Below are 10,589 nucleotides of genomic sequence, written 5' to 3' on the forward strand. Positions count from 1 at the left end.
AAAAAGGGAAAGGGAGAAAGCAAGCCAGAAGATCCGGTACTTGAACCACAGTCGGCCGCGTGGAAATCTAGTGCCTTTAACCACCACTCCACCGGCTGGCTCTGCATCTCTTATTTTAATGTAAGTAATTCAATGGACAGAATAAAATATAAAGTTTTAGATTTGTCTTTCACTGATAGCAAAGTCATTTAGAAATAAAATTTATAGTAAGAACTTAGGATAGGGATTACAGGAGAGGAGTTAAAACGTGATAGAGGGGCCAGCAGGGTACGTGATGGTCAAGGCACTGGACTATCACATGGCTGATTGTGGTTCAAGTCTTAGACCTGGCGGCTTTCTTCCTTACTCCCTTTCTCTCTCTCTCTGGTCAAATTAAAAAATGATATTAGGGTGACCAACAGATGGTATAATGTTTATGTCACTGGACTTCCACATAGTCAACCATGATTCAAGTCCCAGACCTGACAGCTTGAAACTCAGGCCAGGTGCATGTGTGTGCATACCCAAAATCCTAAGAGGAGAGTGGAGGCAAGTAGATTGTGGCATGGCCATCCCCCCGGGAGGGTGATTTTTTACTTTCTGTCTCTACTTTCCGTCTGTTTCTCTGGCAAGCATATGCTCCCTATAGCTAAAGTCTTTCTAAATAATAATAATATTAGTTTATCAGGAAAGTCATGATGTTTCTTTTTTCCTTTTTTTATTAATTAATTTACTTTACATACTTTCACTGAACATCACCACAGCATACAAAATGCGATTTTTCCAGCCAGAATACACTATAAAGTGTCTTAATCATACATGTTATCATCAACAATCTCTGGTATCTGCAGTTGCTTTCCATTCTTTTATTCTTTCCCACATTGTATTGATTCACAAAATATCTTAATTAATTTAAATACTTTCAATAGTAAATTCAGCTGATATATACATATCTGTGAACAGAAGTTGACTTTAGGCATGAAACTCTGTGGGTAGAATGAATATACTATAAAATAGCAGATAGTTGAGGCTATACCGCTTACTGTGGTTACTGAATAGGTATTTTTTAAATACATTTTTAATTTCAAGAAAGGCAGTTTTAGCTTTAGTAAATCAAAATCAAAACATGTTAAGAGAACTTTGCTTAATACTTAAACCAGGAAACAGGTCAGGATTCTGTTCTAATAATAGGTGCATGGACCTGTCCACAACTCGAGAGAAGATTTGAGGCTATACCGCTTACTGTGGTTACTGAATAGGTATTTTTTAAATACATTTTTAATTTCAAGAAAGGCAGTTTTAGCTTTAGTAAATCAAAATCAAAACATGTTAAGAGAACTTTGCTTAATACTTAAACCAGGAAACAGGTCAGGATTCTGTTCTAATAATAGGTGCATGGACCTGTCCACAACTCGAGAGAAGATAAAACTCCCTAACACTGGAAAACCAAGCATAGGTCAGTAATGTTTTAGCCAAGTCATAAAATTCTGTTGCACCAGTTGAATCTCATATACTTTATCTTCTGTTGTGGTCTGATCTTTGCATTTACATTCTGGAAAAATATGGCACGTTTCCCGAATTTGCGTGTCATCCTTGGGCGGGGGCCATGCTAATCTACTCTCTGTGTTCCAGTGTTACTATATGTGCTGCCGACGTGAGTGCATCATGATGTATTTTTCTGTGCAAACATGTGTCATGATTTTCCTGAAAACTCAGTATATATATAAAATTAAATAAATAATGCTTGAAGAAAAACTAGGTAGAGGATGTGAAGACCACCTTTTCATTATCTTCCAGTTTTTCTAAACTCAGCTATCAGCAGAACCTGGTGACTAATTAATACTGCAATTAAAGAAAAGATGAGAGTTTTAAAAATTACCCTCTTCCTCTCTAAAAGATTCCTTTTTAAATCCATTTCATCATCTCTAATGTTTTAAATTAAATTTTGCTGGGAACCAGCAGTTAGCCTAATGGCTATGTCGCTGGATTCCCACATAGTCGACCGTGGTTCGTGTCCTGGACCCGGTGGCTTAAATCCCACGCCAGGCGCGTGTGCGGGCGTGCCCAAGATCCCGAGAGGAGAATGGAGGAGAAGGGATTGCGACGTGACCATCCCCCCTAGGGGGTAATTTCTCGCTTTCTGTCTCTATGTCTCTCTCTGTCTGTCTGGTGAGTGCACGCGCCCTGTAGTGAAAAAAATATTAAATTTTGCTTATGTTTACTTCACTTGTTTCTAGTAAATCAGTTTCATGATCTGGTACTTCTCTTTTCCTTTTCCCTCTTCCTGTTCTTTGCAAACCAAACCAAACATCTCCTTTTATTGAATAGGTAACAGGTGAGACAGAGTGGTTAATTTCCTTTACTAAGTATTTTAGTACTCTGTACTGGCATGGCACAGTTACTGATTTCATTGTCAATGGCCATCTAATTCTTTGACATTGTTTTTCAACTAATAGAGTGACTTTCATCTCTAACACATAGCTGTGAGAGGAGAATGGAGGAGAAGGGATTGCGACGTGACCATCCCCCCTAGGGGGTAATTTCTCGCTTTCTGTCTCTATGTCTCTCTCTGTCTGTCTGGTGAGTGCACGCGCCCTGTAGTGAAAAAAATATTAAATTTTGCTTATGTTTACTTCACTTGTTTCTAGTAAATCAGTTTCATGATCTGGTACTTCTCTTTTCCTTTTCCCTCTTCCTGTTCTTTGCAAACCAAACCAAACATCTCCTTTTATTGAATAGGTAACAGGTGAGACAGAGTGGTTAATTTCCTTTACTAAGTATTTTAGTACTCTGTACTGGCATGGCACAGTTACTGATTTCATTGTCAATGGCCATCTAATTCTTTGACATTGTTTTTCAACTAATAGAGTGACTTTCATCTCTAACACATAGCTGTGACCTAGTACATAGAACTCCAAGAGCTGGAATTCAACCAGTTCACTTGATTTGAGCTGGTCTACTTATCTGTGAACTAAATATTTAGAAATATCTTTCAGGGGCTGGTCCCTTAGCCCTCTACTCAGGGAGCCAGATCCCACATGGCTGACTGCAGTTTGAATCCCAGGCCTGGAGGTTTGAAAAATACACCACGCACATGTGGGTGCATACCCAGAATCCCAGCAAGATGGAGACATGGAAAAGAAGGGATTGCAGCACAACTATGTCCCATTGGGACATAGTTTCTCCCTCTTTCTCCCTCTTCCATTCTGTCTGTCTGTCTCTCTCTCTGACAAGCACACTTGCCCTCTGGCAATTAAAAAAAAAAAAAAAAGGAGGAGCCAGCAGGTAGTGTAGTGGTTAAGCCACTGGACTCCCACATGACCAACTGCAGTTTGAGTTCTGGACCTGGCAGCTTGAAACACACCAAGCGTGCATGTGTGGGTACCCAAAATCCCAAGAAGAGAATGGAGGAGAAGGGATTGCAATGTGGCTATCCCCCCTGTGGGGTGATTTTTGCTTTCTGTCTCTCTGGCAAGAGCATGTGCTCTATAGCAAAAATCTCTCAGGAAAAAAGAAATGTCATATAGACAAACACAAGGTTTATAGCACTAGTACTTCAAGGACTAAAGAAAAAGTAACAGACCAGCCCTTGGCATGGTGGTTAAGGCAGCTGGATTCCACATGGCTCACCATGCAGTTGAGTCCCAGACCAGTGACTAGAAAAAACACGCCAGGCACATATCCATGCCTGTCCAAAATCCAGAAAGAAAAAATGGAGGTTAAGGGATTGTGGCATGACTATGCCCCATGGGGTACTTTCTCACTTTCATTCTTTCTCTCTTTTGCGCTCTCTCTTTCAAGCAAGCTCATGGGCCCTCTGGTAAAATTTTGAAAGAAAAAGAAAAAGTGACTTGCACATCATACAGTTCTGCAAGTTGGGAAGAAGAATCAGTGTAAGAATATGCTAAAGTGCCAGACTTTGGGGGCCAACAGGTAGTGTGGTAGTTAAAGGCGCTGGGTTCCCATGTGGCTGACCATGGTTCGAATTCCAGACCTGGCAGCTTGCTTTTTCTCTCTTTCTCTCTCTCTGTCTCTCTCTGGTCAAATTAAAAATAAATAATAATAATAATAACCAACGGAAATCAATCCTTTAAAAAAAAATAGCCAGACTTTGAACAGTGTTTTTTGTTTTGGTTATTTCAGAACTATTTCTATCTAGTGAAGAATTAACATCGTGGTGTTCATGTCAGTTCATTTGTGGAAATTATGTGGTTTTTAAAAATTAACCACTTAATTTTTTGTCAGCATAGAAGCCCCAAGGAAAATAATGTTGAAAATGAGTAAATGGAGCTCAGTGTTCTCACCGGAGTGTTTAGTGGAAAGAACTCAAAACATAAAGAGACACTACTTGACTGTACTTTCAGTATTAAATTGATGAAAATGGAGGCTTAATAGAAATGTTCTAAGGCGCAAATATCTAATGGATATTTTAAATTTAGCTTTAGATGAAACAGTTTAACAGCATAATTAAAGGCAAAATTACAAAAGCCTAGGTAGTAGGATTTTTTCTAAGCTTAAACCGTTTTTTTTTTCTGATTACCTAATTGCTAATTTTTAAGAAGTCAATTAATACAGAGAGGGAGGAAATACATTACATAAACCTTGCAAGCCACAGATAAGAATTGTTAGATTTTGTGAACTTGGTTTCAGCCATCTCTTCATACATAACTTATGTACGAATATGTATGCATGTGGTTTAACTTAAGGAGAAATATACTTTTAGAATGTTCTGTAACGGATCCTGTCATTTTCAATATGTTATGGACATCTTTCCAAATCTATACATATTGATCTATTCTAGCTTTCTAAATGGATGCATACTTTTACAGTCTGTACAGATACACAGTTCAGTCAGTCATTCTCACACTGATGAACATTTAGGTTGTTCCCAAGGTTTTCTTTTACTTAGCAATGTCATGGTGAACATTCCTGTCATATTTCTTTCTTTTTCTCTTCCTTTCTCTCTTTCTTTTTATTTTTTGGAGAAGTTTTTGCTATAGGGCACATGCACTCACCAGGAAGACAGAGAGAGACAGAGAGACAGAAAGCGAGGGTGGGGGATGGCCATGCTGCAATTCCTTCTCCTCCATTTTCCTCTTGAGATCTTGGGCACGTATGCACACGTACCTGGCGTGAGTTTAAGCCATCGGGTCCAGGACTTGAACCACGGTCGACTACATGGGAGTCCAGTGACGTACCTATTACACCATCTGCTGGTCCCTCTTCCTTTTTTTAAAAAAGAATTATTTTTATTTAACTTTATTTATCCATTTATTTATTTCATTTTAATTTGACCAGAGAGGGAGAGCGAGAAAGAAAGGAAGGAAGCTGCCAGGTCCAGGACTTGAACCATGGTTGACCCTGGTTGGCCATGTGGGAGTTGGTGCCCTTAACTACCATGCCACCTGCCAGCCCCCATATTTATTTCTTTACTTAAATTTATTTATTTATTTACTTATTTTTCCTTTTTTTGGAGAGGTTTTTTTGCTATAGGGCATGTGCACTCGCCAGACAGACAGAGAGAGACAGAGAGACAGAAAGCGAGAAATCGCCCCCCCACGGGGGACGGCCACATCGCAATCCCTTCTCCTCCATTCTCTTCTCAGGATCTTGGGCACGCACGCACAAGCACCCGGCATGAGTTTAAGCCACTGGGTCCGGGACTCAAACTGCAGTCGACTACGTGGGAATCTAGCAACATAGCCATTACGCTAACTGCTGGTCCCTTAAATTTATTTATTTAAATAAAATACAACTCAGAGTCTCTACTCATCAAGGTAGATTGATGCCATGAGTTATTTCTGAGATTTCTTTCCTCACTGTAGTAACTATACAACACTTCTAGGGTTTGAGTGGTCAGGGAAACTAGAAAGGATAAGGCTGTCCATCTCTGAAGGTCTTCTGCACTCTTGGGAGTGAAGCTTCTCAGCAGTCTTGCTGATTCTTTCAGAGTCCCCGTGCTTAGTGACCTGTCTCTCAGAAATCCTGCAGCCATTCCAACCTGATCCTGTCCTCTTCTAGATGCTCTGAGAGACACACTTGGAAATTTTAAAATCTCACAATCCCTCCTCAGCCTCAGTGCAATGCATTTTTGTCTTTATATTAGCAAAGAGTTCTTGGAAAACAAAGGCTTATTCATTCTCTGCTGGGTCAAGGGAAGGACAGAACTCCAGCCCTGGCTATTTTCTGGCAGAGATGGGAAGAAGAACTGTCACTGTCTTTCCAGATAAACATATAACAGCCAACTAGACAGTTGACTTTGGAGGAATTACTTAACCGTCTTAAACCTCAAATTCTTTATCTCTAAGATAGGAACAAATAGCAGCTCCATCCTGCCAGTTGTAGAGGCCAAAAAACATACCTTCATTCTCTCACCCTCTAGCTATCATAGTCTGGCTCCTAAACTTTCAAAAGAGATTCAGAACCTGACCATGTTTTCTTACTTCTTCTGCTTGCACCCAGGGCCAAGCTCCGTCATGTCTTAACTGCGGTTGTTGCAGCAGTAACCTTTTAACAAATTCACCCTAATTCTGTCCTTGTTCTTCTGTGATCAGCTTCCAAGACAACAGCTTGTGACTCTCAAAATGATGAATGGCCTTGGGCTGTCTCTGTGGCCTGGTGGTTAAGACAGCTAGATCCTGCATGGCCTATCCTGTGGTTGAAGTCCTGGACCTAGCAGCTTGAGAAGTACGTTGGTCATGTGTGCATATGTACGCATGCCCCAAATCTGGACGGGCTGGAGAGATGGAGAAGAGGGGATTGTGCAGTGACGAGGGTGCTTTCTCTCGCTCCCTCATTCTCTGTCTCTGTCTTTCTCTGGGAAGCACATGTGCCCCCTGGCAAAATTTAAAAGCAAACAAATAAAAACTAATGATAGCTTTACAACCAACTAAGAGAGTAGTGCAAAATTCTTAGGCTTGTCTATAAAGCCCTTCTATGTGGTTTAGCGCGATCTCCTCCACTTCTCTAACTTCAACTCCAGCCATCTTCCCCATCAATCACTCTACCCTTGCCAATTTGCCGTTTTCTCTGCCTTCAGCTATCTTCAAGGCTAATAGGTGTCTCCATTCAGGTATTTCCTCAAACTATTGCTTTTATCAGTATTTCCATACCCTGCTTCGTTTCCTCCCACAGCACTATCACTGACATCTTATTTGTTTATAATTTGTCTCTCCCCCCCTTTTTTTTAGAAAGAGTTTTACTTCAGGGCACGTGCATGCAATGGAGTGACAGAGAGACAGAAAGCAAGAAATCACCCCTCTCAGGGGACGATGGGCATGCTGCAGTCCCTTCTCCTCCATTCTCCTCTCAGGATCTTGGGCATGCATGCACATGTGCCTGGCGTGAGTTTGAAGCCACCAGTCTGGGTCTCGAACTGTGGTTAACTATGTGGGAGTCTAACAACTGTAACCCTTATGCTGTCTGCTGGCCCCTACATTCCAGTTTTAAGAGAGAAATTATAGGGACCAACGTAATGGTGTAATGGTTACATTGCTAGACTCCCACATAGTCAACTGCAGTTCGGGTCCCAGACCAGTGGCTTAAAACTCATGCCAGACACATGTGCATGTGTGCCCAAGTTCTCAAGAGGAGAATGGAGGAGAAGGGATTGTGGCGTAGCCATTCCCCCCCCCCTCCCCGCCCCACCCCAGGGAGTGATTTCTTGCTTTCTGTCTCTGTTGCTCTCTGTCTCTTTGGCGAACACATGTGCTCTATAGCAAAAATCTCTCTAAACAAAACAAAACAAAACCCTGGAATGTAAGCCTGTTGGAGAGAGACTTGTCTATTTAGTTTTTCAGTCCCTGGTGTGGTGTGTGGCACACTTTAGGGGCTCAATAAATATTTGCCAAATGAATGAATGGACAATAATCTATCCATCAGGTGGGGTGACAATTCACGGAAACAATGTCGTTGTTTTCTAGGAAAAGCAAGGGCTGTGTAAATACACATTGTTGCATCATTGTTATGTTTAAGCTAGGCTTTGGAGAATGTATTTGAGAAAGGGTGTTCCAGCAAAGAGGCTGAGCAGGTGTGAACCTAGAAATAGGAAATGCCTTGTGGATAGGTGTGGCCTCTCCTAAAAGTCTATAAGAAAACTGGAAAATGGATAGGGTTGTAGATAGTATAGGGTTGGAGCAGATGTGGAAGAAACTGAATTCAAAGCTCAGAAGTCTAGGTTTTGTCCCTAATGGGATCGGCTGGGATTTTCAGCAGAGGAAAATATGACAAAATCTTGACTTTGGAAATATCTGTGATCATAATCAGTTATCCTTCTTTGCAGAGGTTTATTTTCTACCTTCTGAGGGGTGGATTACTCCAAGAAGAACACTGAGTTTCTTAAGAAACAGTGGTGGGCCTTTCTTTTCTTTTCTTTTCTTTCTTTCTTTCTTTTTTTTTTTTTTTTTTTGCTATAGGGCGCATGCGCTTACCAGAAAGAGAGAGACAGAGACAGAAAGCGAGAAATCATCCCCCAGGGGGGATGGCCACACCACAGTCCCTTCTCCTCCATTCTCCTCTCGGGATCTTGGTCATGCACGAACACGCGCTCGGCGTGAGTTTAAACCACCAGGTCCAGGACTCGAACCGCGGTCAGTTACATGGGAGTTCAGCGGCACAGCCATTACGCTAACTGCTGGTCCCCAGTGGTGGACCTTTCTGGTTACAGGTTGACAGAATCTGGCCAATGACCATCTATCCATCATCCCCTCTCTTCATACAGGCATCAGGCATGGTCCATGGGCTGGAAGAAGAGGAGAAGGAAAGCTGAGAGCCAGGGCCTTGGTGATGCACTTTCAAAGCCAGTTTGGGTTGCTTGGCTTCTAATTTAGCTATGTTGCCCCTTAAATTTGCTTAACCTTTGGAGCAAGTCTATTTCAAACTCTGGCTGTGCTTCATTCTTTTTTTGCTCTCACATACAATTTTGAGCATGTCTCTCTCCATCATATACTTCTCTTTCAGCCTGAAGTGTTGCTCTTCAAGTGTGGCCCATGACCAGCAGCATTAGCATCACTTGGGAACTTACTAGGAATTCAAGCGCGCGCTGGAGCATGTGTGTGTGTGTGTGTGCCCAAAATTCTGAGTGGAGAATGGATTGCTACATGGCCATTCCCCTAGGGGGGTGATTTCTCATTTTCCCCTCTCTCTTTTCTCTGTCTCTGATGACTGCACATGCCCCATAGCAAAATGTTAAAAAAGAAAGAAAAACAGAAAGAGCATTGCTCTTAAGTATCCCTTAACCAATGGCTGCTCCAGTCTCCCTCAGGAGCCCCTCAGCATGTTAAACAAACATAAAGTATAATTACCTTCTGAACAAGCCTCTCTCTCCAGCCAGAGAATTTTCCACCTTCTATCTTCTGTACAGAAATTTTGAAGCAGTGATTGTTCTGAATGTGCAGTATTTCTCAAAGTGGAATCCTCAGATCACCTGCATCTGAATAACCTAGAGGATTTGTTAATAATAAAGATTCCTCCCTTACCTTACCTCTACTGAGCCTGACGCTTATCAAACTAACCACCTTGTTAACTAACACCTAATACATACCAACCATCCATGAACCATCAGAGAACTCCTGCCTGTCTGCAGAAACTAATGTAGCGTCTGACCTTAACACCTCCTCTTTCCTAGTACTGAGTCCTTTGCCAGCTCTGAGCCCATTCCCTCATCCTGTCCTGCAGAGGGTTATTTGAAGTACAGTAATTTAGTTATTGCCCTACTGTTAGTGTTATTTTTGTGAAAGATACTACACAAATCCCTTCCTGGCACCTCTTTTTTTTTTTTTTTTTTTTTATAGGGTGTGCGCGTCACCGGAAAGAGACAGAGAGACAGAAAGCGAGAAATCACCCCCAGGGGGGATGGCCACACTGCAATCCCTTCTCCTTCCGGGATCTTGGGCATGTGCGCACACATGCCCAGCATGATTTTAAGCCACCAAGTCTGGGACTCAAACCAATGGTTGACTACATGGGAGTCCAGCAACGTAGCCATTGCGCCATCTGCTCGTCACCCGGTACCTCTTTTTCAAAAGTATGTGAGTATGCCTAGAATTTCATGTTTTGTTTTGTTTTGTTTTGAAGAGATTTTTGCTATAGGGCATGTGTGTTCGCCAGAGAGACAGAAAGCAAGAAATCACCTCCCAAGGGAGATGGCCATGCCACAATCCCTTCTTCCCCATTCTCCTTTCGGGATCTTGGGGACACATGTACATGGGTTCAGCATGAGTTTTAAGTCTCCCTAGGTTTTGTCCCTAATGGGATCGGCTGGGATTTTCAGCAGAGGAAAATATGACAAAATCTTGACTTTGGAAATATCTGTGATCATAATCAGTTATCCTTCTTTGCAGAGGTTTATTTTCTACCTTCTGAGGGGTGGATTACTCCAAGAAGAACACTGAGTTTCTTAAGAAACAGTGGTGGGCCTTTCTTTTCTTTTCTTTTCTTTCTTTCTTTCTTTTTTTTTAGAAGTTTTTGCTATAGGGCGCATGCGCTTACCAGAAAGAGAGAGACAGAGACAGAAAGCGAGAAATCATCCCCCAGGGGGGATGGCCACACCACAGTCCCTTCTCCTCCATTCTCCTCTCGGGATCTTGGTCATGCACGAACACGCGCTCGGC

General features: G+C 42.0%; 1 long non-coding RNA gene and 1 other non-coding gene across 2 annotated transcripts in view; one reads left to right on the top strand and one right to left on the bottom strand.

Annotated features, from left to right (window-relative positions):
• Positions 1 to 6,658, top strand: part of LOC106733976 (uncharacterized) — a 46,940-nt gene extending 40,282 nt beyond the window's left edge. The window contains exon 3 of the long non-coding RNA XR_001369790.2: positions 6,534 to 6,658. This is a non-coding gene — a long non-coding RNA (uncharacterized LOC106733976). The remainder of the gene's footprint in view (positions 1 to 6,533) is intronic.
• Positions 1,536 to 1,641, bottom strand: LOC114006285 (U6 spliceosomal RNA). The gene has a single exon (XR_003548026.1). It is a non-coding gene; the product is annotated as a U6 spliceosomal RNA (small nuclear RNA).
• Positions 6,659 to 10,589: the final 3,931 nt, after the last annotated feature.

This window comes from Tupaia chinensis, unplaced genomic scaffold (assembly GCF_000334495.1).
Source record: "Tupaia chinensis unplaced genomic scaffold, TupChi_1.0 Scaffold146828_1, whole genome shotgun sequence".
In the NCBI taxonomy this organism is placed as follows: domain Eukaryota; kingdom Metazoa; phylum Chordata; class Mammalia; order Scandentia; family Tupaiidae; genus Tupaia; species Tupaia belangeri.